Source organism: Atractosteus spatula, unplaced genomic scaffold (genome assembly GCF_055471065.1).
Source record: "Atractosteus spatula isolate fAtrSpa1 unplaced genomic scaffold, fAtrSpa1.hap1 Scaffold_8, whole genome shotgun sequence".
Classification (NCBI taxonomy): domain Eukaryota; kingdom Metazoa; phylum Chordata; class Actinopteri; order Semionotiformes; family Lepisosteidae; genus Atractosteus; species Atractosteus spatula.
The window spans coordinates 372,501-382,500 of NW_028296912.1; the positions used below are offsets into that span (position 1 = coordinate 372,501).

Consider the following 10,000-nt stretch of genomic DNA (forward strand, 5'->3'; position numbering starts at 1 on the left):
AGTATGTTTTGGAGTGCGAGAGGGAGTCATATCACACATATGGAGAAAAACCATCTAACCCAGAGAGAACATGTAAACCCCTCACACACAGGATGGCAGGAATTGAACCTAGGACCCCAGTGCTGTGTTGTAACAGAAGAAATAAGGTTCTTGATCCTGAGATGAAGTAAAACAGATGAGTTTATTGCATGCAAGGAACAATAAAGCCGAAGTCTTGTTTCCCGCAAGAAACAACAAAACCGAAGTATTGTTCAACGTACTGTTACAAACTTTTGGGTTATATAGTGTTTTCTTCTCCGTTTCTGACGTCACTCGGTCTGATGGTAAAGAGGGGGGTTCATGGTATTTGGCCAGTTTACGATGTTCTGGGCAAATGGTCAGTTTAACATTACACCCAGGGGGGTTCCTAGCTTGCATCTGCAATCCTTATCAGTTAACCCCCTTTCCTGCCATAAACCCCAGCTTGTGACTTAGAAGTCTAAACCCCCTACAGAAAGGATTAAATTCAAACCCCCGTCTTCACATCTTTCTTCATTCCCCCCTTATAAAATATGGCATACGTCAGTGTAGCCTATTTTTATACATACAATGTCAGGGCAGATCTTTCCTTTCTTGGCGAACAGGTATGTATTGCCATGTCATTGTACGTTCCACGGTTATAGCAAGATGTGATACATGTTTTTGTGAATGTGATGATTACAATTATACATATAAACAATACTACTCCTACAGATACACACTATAAAAAGGTTCCACCCCAGGCCCCAAACACAGACTTTACCCAAGACCCAATTCCCCAATTTTCAGTATAATAGTCCTGATATTTCTGTCCCTCATTGTAAATGTGTTGGGCCAGATCTGAGACGTGCTCAGAATTATCAGGAATATATGTGCAGCATTCAGTGTCAATTACTGCACAAGTTCCTCCTTGGGCCGCCAGTACATAATCTAAAGCTAGTCGGTTCTGCATGGCCACTGTTCTGAGGGCTACCATCTCATCATTAACAGCCTTCAGACTAGATGAGGTAGAATTTGCTAATTCTTCTAAAGTCGAGGCCATTTGAATTAACTCTCGACTCAGAAAGTTCATGCCGGCTTGTGGAAATATTATACCTAAATAATATTCCCAATCAGCCAATTTTCTTTGTGGTCTGTGGTTAGGTCCGAAGGGGCTGTGGATTTGAACACGGATATGAGGAACCACATATCCTAAATAACATGAGCCAGACCACTGGGCTGGCAACCATGGGTAGGCTCGTTTTCCACAAATGAAAGATGTTCCGTTTGGCGCTCCCCATGCCTCTGAAAATAAGAAGCTTATACTGAATTGTGGGGTGTGCCGATCCCATCCTGGAATTTGGAAGGTAGAGGTGGATATATTTGCAGCGATGGTAAGGTTGCAACGACTCCATCCAACCAAGTGCAGACCAATTAGTGTGCTGAAAACATATGTTTCCCTCACGTTCCTTATTGAGAGTCAGGTATGGTGGTGTATGGCTTCTGTTATATTTAGGAGCGTAAGAGCCTGTGAAACTCGTGGGCTCTAAGCCTCGCTCCTGTAGATATTGTAATGTTGTGCAGGTTAAAGTCGTGTTATGGCAACCCCCCATAGTTTGTCATATTAAAATCTCCTAAATTATCCCTCCAAATGATCATGCCTATGACTTCCTCGAGACGCCAAGGAATGGCTCCCATAGGAAGTCCTCCCTGTACATATTTGGGTAATGTGGCACACACCCAGCAGGCACTTTGGTTGGTTTTCTTAGCTGTCAGATAGGAGAGGCCTAAAAAGGAATTAATTCCATGTTCTCCTTTGTGGGAGAGATGATCATTAATTCCTGCGGAACATAGTCCTACAGCAACAATTATTCTTATAAACAGAAATGATTTCTTTCTGAGTCTGTAAATGGGGATGAGGCTCGTCGGCAGTGTGGCGCGTGGATCCAGCGATCTTTTCCTTCCACTCGAACCGCAGACTCGGTTGTCAACAGGATCTGGTAGGGTCCGTCCCACCTGGGCTGGAGAACCTGTGAAGGAAATTTCCTGATCCACACCCACTCTCCTGGGATGAGGTTGTGCCCTCCTTCAGGTGGTGGTCCCCACGCCTCCAGGACCTGCTCGCGGGCTCCTTGGGTGGCCTCTGTCAGCAACTTGCAATAATACAAAGGAATGGTTGATCCATCTGAGGAAACCCCAGTCTCAGCACCTGTAAGAGAACTTGTTTCAAATTATTAAAGGCGGCTTTTGCTGCGGGAACCAAGGCAATCTTGTCCTTGTACTGCACTCCCCCCTTAAGCAGATCTGTTAAGAGTTGTGCTCACCCTGTAAAAAACATTGCACCCAGGCCCTGTTAAAATTTCACAATGCTAGACACAAAAGGGCCTTATCATAACTGCTTCTATTAGACACTCTAAAGCTGAAGCAACTCAGACTTGTGGGTTTCCTCATCAGGGGAAGCACTCAGAATACCATCAACATACTGAGTGATCACAGCCAGTTGAAGCTACGTGATACCCTGTTCTGCATAGTCATTCTTTGTAATGCATAATATTCCAACCCAATAGATCTGGAATAAAACCACCCATTAAAATCTGGTACTCGGCAAGTAAAACTTGCTGTCCCAATACTCCTGTGGCCTCCTGCCATCTTCCCCTATACATTGCTCTATAGTACACTGTTGAACAGAGGAGTGAAACAAGCAGGACAGTAGTGCTCCAGTATCCCCTAACAGAGAAACCAACACTCCATTAACAGTACATTTTTATCCACTGGACTGGGACAGACTTAGGGAGGCTACAAGGGATTTACAGGATCTAATCGTTAGGTAAACAGATTTTCTCACAAGACGTTATTCTCCCCAGTCTCGATTCTAAACCTACAGCGTTTCAGCATGTCTGGTTTCGAGACATTCGAATAAAACCAAATTGTTTCCACTATTGCAACTAATTGTATAAATTACAATTTATAATAATTTATAATAATACAAAAACTGTTTAACTACTTTTACGTCCACCTGTACTGTACTTATACGTTTCAGACGCTCTTATATTTTCCAATCTCCTTAAGTTGATTTTCGTCAAGTCTCTTTAGTTACGTCTCTAGCCAGTCCCGCTGGCTAAACACACTCACACCGTCATTTAGTATACCAAAACTCACAGTTACACACATACATGCCGGCACACAAATTCATAAAACACACATACACATCGAGAATATATTTTTCTCTTCGTAATACAATGTGCTGTATTCTTGTTTTACTTCTACATGAATCCTTTTAATTCCTGAAGCGCACTCCAGGTTCGCTGCATTTCTAATTTCGGGTGCGGTACTTTAGCCCACCGGTCAATATCTTACGGTTTTGGATTTGATCGTATGGGGGAAATCAGGGAAGGTAGGTGCGATTGCAGACCCCCTCGACGGGGTGCGAGACAGTGTTAGAGTGGCGCTCTCATCAACGGCGCCAGCCCCTGCTACATCAAGTCCTTTCCCACTTCGAGTGAGAGTACAGATCTGCGGGCGCCCTCCCTCTAACAGGGGAGACCCTGATCCGTCTTTATCACACTCATACCAAGTGTTATCCCAATCAGACCCCCCTTCTCCATATGGCCACTGAGGGAATTGATCCCAATTATTTTCGTTTCCTGCCTGTTTGTTCCCCTGTGGGAGAGCAGGATATAACTTAGTCGCTGGCTGCAGCACATTAACCAGTGCAGCGTGACCAGAAGTTAATTCCTTCTTTAGTTTCTCATTCTCCTGTACTGCCTCTTTTAGCTTTTTTTTTCTATACTCTTTCGTAGCGAGTAAAGTATATTTTCTTCCGGGTTTTTATTTTCCCCGTAAACACACTTTTAAGTCACATCCCAATTTCTTTATTTTTCGTCATGTATCTGCCACTACTGGTGCCGGCCGTGCACCAGGGTGGGAGCTACATGCTTGTGCTTTTGCCAATCAATACTCATATGCTTTCTTTACAGGCGTCTTCGCCCCAAATTCCCTCTGACAAACTCAGCTTTTTCCATATTTTCTCCTTCTTTTCCGTCAACTTACAATTTTCCGATATTTAAACGGACCCTTGCACCACTTTCTCAAACCATCAGTTAGCGCACATGTTCGGTCTCTTTAAGATTTACTTTTGTCGTGTGTGAGGTAACAGCTCATTCAGTAGGGGGATGCTTTCACTTGAAAAACCTGTGCATTCCTGCACTCATTCAGCCAAGGGCGTCTGTTACCTCCGGATCTAAATACCTCTCAGAGACTTTAGAGAGGATTTACACCGCACTGTTCACAGGTAAGAAACGAGACCTCGAAAACCCCCTTTCTTGATCAGTAATTCACCATCCCCAGAACGCCAGCATCGCTGCTTTTGCCCCGGGGTGGACTTACGCACTGAGCTCAATCAGGGCGATTCTCGGGTCTCAACGTCCTTTAAATCCTGCTACTTAATGCTTTGCTCTTTTATTATGAGGTGTGTTTATGTTAGTGTCGTGCGTGTGTATATGTATTTCACAAACAAGGAAAACACCAAAAACATACATGCATATATCTCTTCTACTCCTGTTTCCTTTAAAACAAAAAAACCCACGCCACGCCAGAAACCACGCCACTCCAATCTGTGCACGATCAAGGCGTAGCTAATCTCAGGACCCCGGGCGTAATTAAAGCCCACACCAATCCTGGATTATACGTGCATTTAATGCACCACTCAGCTCCAGAACCCCGGGCGCAATTAAGGCCCACACCGATCCCGAGCCACAGAACTCCGGGTGCAATTAAGACCCACACCAGTCCTGAACTACGTGCATTTAATGCACCACTTGCTCTAGAACCCCGGGCGCAATTAAGGCCCACGCCGATTCTGAGCCTCAGAACTCCGGGTGCAATTAAGACCCAAACCAGTTCTGACCTTCAGAACTCCGGGTGCAATTAAGACCCACACCAGTCCTGAACTTCACGGTAAGGGTCCAAAACCCGTTCAAAACTCCACGCGCAATTAAGGCATACACCAGCTTCGAACGCCTGTACACAATACCGCGGAACCCCTGCCAGACCAAATTCTGGGCTTACAGCAACCAACCCATTACATACACCGGTGCCTTCCCCGGGCCAGAGGAATTCAGAAACTCACATTTACTCCGTCATCTCGGGCGATTCTCGCAGGGAGCAGAGATTTCCCAATCGGTCAGAGAGAGTCGGGACTTTTAAATAAAAGAGGAGTCCTTACCTCTTAGTTATGTGCGCGCTGACCGTCTCTCCTGCCGATGGGAAGTTCTGCGCCTTCTGGAGCATCCGCCGACTACGCCAAATTTGTTGTAACAGAAGAAATAAGGTTCTTGATCCTGAGATGAAGTAAAACAGATGAGTTTATTGCATGCAAGGAACAATAAAGCCGAAGTCTTGTTTCCCGCAAGAAACAACAAAACCGAAGCATTGTTCAACGTACTGTTACAAACTTTTGGGTTAAATAGTGTTTTCTTCTCCGTTTCTGACGTCACTCGGTCTGATGGTAAAGAGGGGGGCTCATGGTATTTGGCCAGTTTACGATGTTCTGGGCAAATGGTCAGTTTAACATTACACCCAGGGGGGTTCCTAGCTTGCATCTGCAATCCTTATCAGTTAACCCCCTTTCCTGCCATAAACCCCAGCTTGTGACTTAGAAGTCTAAACCCCCTACAGAAAGGATTAAATTCAAACCCCCGTCTTCACATCTTTCTTCAGCTGCAAGATAGCAATGCTAACCACTTCGCCACCATTATAAATGGATGGATATTGAAGTGGAAATCTAATAAGTAAATTGATTCTTAAAAATGTAGAGAGCTTTGAAAAAAATATATTGGCGCTTTTAGATAATATATTTCAAGGATGTAACTGCTGTGCTACAGTGCGTGCAGAATTTTAGAAAACAGTTCGTCAACAAAGTACACTGTTTAGGTTAGTTTAGAAGACAATGTACCAAAACAATATATGCTGTCTGGGTCATTAGAATTAGCTGAAAGTAACCGATAAGCTTTGAATAACAAATCTAGTTTTTCTTCTCTCGCTCTATGATGTAATCTGTTTTCTCTTAGAGAAAGGGGAAGTTTTAGAAGGGACCAAGTGCTGAACTTTTTTACAGCGCAACGTCTTATAAAAACCCTGTACTGCTTGTAACAAATTGAGTCTCTGGTTGCACTTTGCGAAGTGGCAGCAGGGCTCCCAATATTGCAATATTGAAATAAAGACCTTACTCAGGTGAGAACTCTCTTTTGTGGCTTCCTTGATAGTTATATTTCCATGACAATATCTTAGTTATCTTTCTAGTTCACAGGTTTGCATGCATGATTTAATTTTGAAAGCCACTGAGACATCAGGTACTACTGTTGTATTTATGAAAAAGAAACAAAACAAAAAACATACTAACAACTGTGCCATCCTACTCCTTAGTTAATACATTTTATTATTCATAAACAGTTAACATTGTTAGCAAAATATTTTGAATTATATTTAACCCTATTTTTTCTTTAGTTATGTATTTAACTTATTATATGATAGTCAGACTTAATGTATATTTGAACAATGAAAATATATTTTTACAAGATGCGGGGGAAAGTGCAACATCTTATTACAGTGCTAAATTTAATATTATTGATTGCTAATAGTTTATGCTAACACCTAACTTTCTTAATTAGATGTATTTAAAACAGTGAACTAAGTGTAACATACTATTCAGAAATACAATCGAAAATAGTTTTGTGGTGTTTGTATGGATGAAACGTTTCTAAAATGTATAACGTAACAAAATTAAAGACGATTAAAATCTGTAATCTTTCCACTTGTAATGTCATTAGACAGAACAACACGTTTCTGGTTTGTTTTAATTAGTATTAGTTAGTAGTTAGTAGTTTTAATTTAATTAGTATTGCAATTCGCACTGATTCCCTTGCGAAGATATGGACTTAAGAATATTCGTGCCTGGTCAAAAAATGGCATTAAGCACTTAAAATTAATATGGTTAATAATAGTAAACTGTAACATGCTGTAACAAGATCGGTTAAACTGCGAAGAAAATGCTTTCAGAGAAAATGTTTCAGGTGTGAAGAACATAGATCTCCAATGCAATTTCAACCAAACCTGTTCCCACACACCCTGCCCCCACTAGCATTAGAATATACACAAAGCACTGAAATCTTTCGAGCTAATGATCAGGTGACCCGAGAGAGAGCGAGAGAAACACCAAGGGGTGCGGAACCAGGGAACTATTTACATGGAAAACGGGCGATCTCCCCAGACTGTCCGCCCGTTTCACTGTTACCTGGATACCTCTTTATTTAGAACTCACTAACACTGATTTTTAGTTTAGAAGGATTCAAGTAGGGTTTTAGATGAAAGGCAGCGACCTTAATCAAGCCCAAATCATAATTGAACCCATTCAGAGCCTACATTACATTTTAGCGTTTCATTCTGAGCAGAAGACCCTCACACCTGAAGAAGGCTTGCGTTTTCTCTCTTCTCTTTTAAGCATGTGTACAATGTGTAATACAATTAGAATGTGTAATTACAATACGAATCGTATGAGGGTGGGGGGGAGGTGTCTTTCGCTGGAAATCTCGCCTGCTTCTACTTTACGAGCACAACCCCCTCTCTGCCGGAGTGCTGGCTGTGACAAATTAAACCGGTTTCACAGGTTTCAATCACAGACCATGTGACATGGGAGTCAGGAAACTAACACACAGCGCCACCGGATTTGATAACACTATAAAAACGCTATAAAATAATGTGACTAGGCACAGAACAAGTTTACAGCACAGTACAATAATAAATGCTGACCATGACTTTAGAAGCATAAATTGCCTTACACTCAATTTAAACACAAGCTGTCTTTAGCCCTCTAAGCTGGTTCATACAGAAATGTAGAGATCCAGGCTCAGAACACACAGCTTCATTAGCGAATACATATGCAGGAAAACTAGAGAAGACGTTTTACAGAGGATGGATTTTTAGAAACATCCCATCAGTGACATCACTGAAGTCAACTCCTAGGTACTGTAACTGTCGTGTGGATAGTTTCACAAGAATCAGACAAAGATTTAAGCATCGCTTGTTCTAGATAAAACTGCAAAAAAAACAACAACAACCCATAATGTACTTCTTTGCGGCTCTGTTTGCCCAAATCATATATTCACAACGTGAAATCTAGAAAATAATATTACGTAACCAAAATCCGCAATATGGAAACAGAACCTGTGTAATTGTTGATAGATGATGTACTCGTAACATTTTTTCAAGACGAACTACAACATTTAAAAAATGACTTGTATGTACTTGATATCTCTAATCAATCCACGGGTCCCAGCACAAAACGAAACTAAAACGCATACCGTTTCGCGCTTCTTATTAGTTGCTCAAAAGTAATTTGACCATATGAAATGCATAATATAAACCTAGAAACATATACGTGAGCAGTACTTAAGCACTGTAGTATCGGTGTTAAGACATACCTCTCAAATACTGTAAATCAAGTTAAAAATATCTCAAGACCGATTCTGGTCATAATGAAACCATGTTTCGTGTATGTTTTCTTTAAAGTACCGAGACCAGCCGTATACTCTATGTTTATGTTCCAAAATTAATATCGTTTATGGCCTTCACACGCGTTGCAGTATGCTCCTATTCTTTTTATGCTCAGCTACTAAGATTTCCCTTCAGTGGTAAAATCAGATATGAATATTCAATACTTAAACGGGCACAGTTAAGACATTAAATATACATATACATACTGTATACAGTACAGTTTTCATACGGTAATATGTTTATGTTCCTAAATCAATCTCTTTTATGAGCATGTGAAAGGCATGGTGAATCGATTCTTAAAAATTACTGTACTTTGCATGATTGGAAACAAATGCGTGATTGCGAAATGCTGTGGTGTTACTTTTACAAAGACGGTCAATGAAAAAAAGAATGTTGACCAGGGCAATACTTTGAGTTTACACTTACAGCTTGTCCAAGGTCATTCATTATTAATACTATTAGTAATATCTTCGTTAAAGACTTTGATGGCCACAGCTCAAACATGAGAGGTTGAGCTTTATTAGCTCCACCTTGCGGAAATTCCGGATACTATTATTTTGCTTGTCGTATTATAGGAGAATTTACGGTAACTCGCGGTATTTACGGGTAGCTTGCGGTAGACTGCGTACAGCGTACCGCAAAATAATGCGGTATCGCCCGCGCATTTTGAATGGCTGCATCTGTAGGCTGCCAAAAGTCTCCGAAACCAAATTTTGATAGCAGAAAATTCTCACTCGTCCAGAAGTTCCCTTGGGACCCAACATCCAGCACAGAGTGGTAAAAAAGCGTCTTTTTTGTAGACCCTTGCAGCGTGCATTGGTGGTTCAGTGGTAGAATTCTCGCCTGCCACGCGGGAGGCCCGGGTTCGATTCCTGGCCAATGCAGTGGCTTTTGCAGCGAGCGGCTCCATCACTTGCATCCCCTTTCAACTCGCAACTGAAAACCCACTGAAGCTTAGAAGCTGTGAGCCAGGTCAGTACCCGGATGAGGGTGACCTACAGGGAAAAGCAAAGCTTACAGCTGGAAGCGGTGTTAATGGAGCCAGCGGTGGGGCGCTCACCCTGAGGTCTGTGCGGGTCCCAATGCCCCAGTATAGTGACGGAGACGCTGTGTGGTAAAAAGGCGCTGTCTTTTGGATGAGATGTAAAACCGAGGTCATAGCTCTCTGTGGTCATTAAAAGTGACCACGAAAAGCTCTTGGTAATTGATGGTCTTCAATAATGCTTCTCCTTTAGGTACATTTGAAATCAGCTGAAAAATGCTGTGAAATGGGGGGGCACTTGAGGCCAGTGTAGGATTTGGGTTACAAGAACCATTAAACAGCACGAGAAAGCCCGTACACTGAATCGCAGGGCTTTCTATTCAAAAAAGGACAAAAGAAACTTCCCTGAATTCCATTTTTTGCAGCACAGAGAGGACAGCGGGCACGAGGCCTGTTAGCTCAGTTGGTTAG

General features: G+C 42.1%; 1 non-coding gene across 1 annotated transcript; it reads left to right on the forward strand.

The window, feature by feature from the left end:
* Positions 1 to 9,360: 9,360 nt before the first annotated feature.
* On the forward strand, positions 9,361 to 9,431 carry trnag-gcc (transfer RNA glycine (anticodon GCC)). Its single transcript has one exon. It is a non-coding gene; the product is annotated as a tRNA-Gly (tRNA).
* The last annotated feature ends 569 nt before the right edge of the window (positions 9,432 to 10,000 follow it).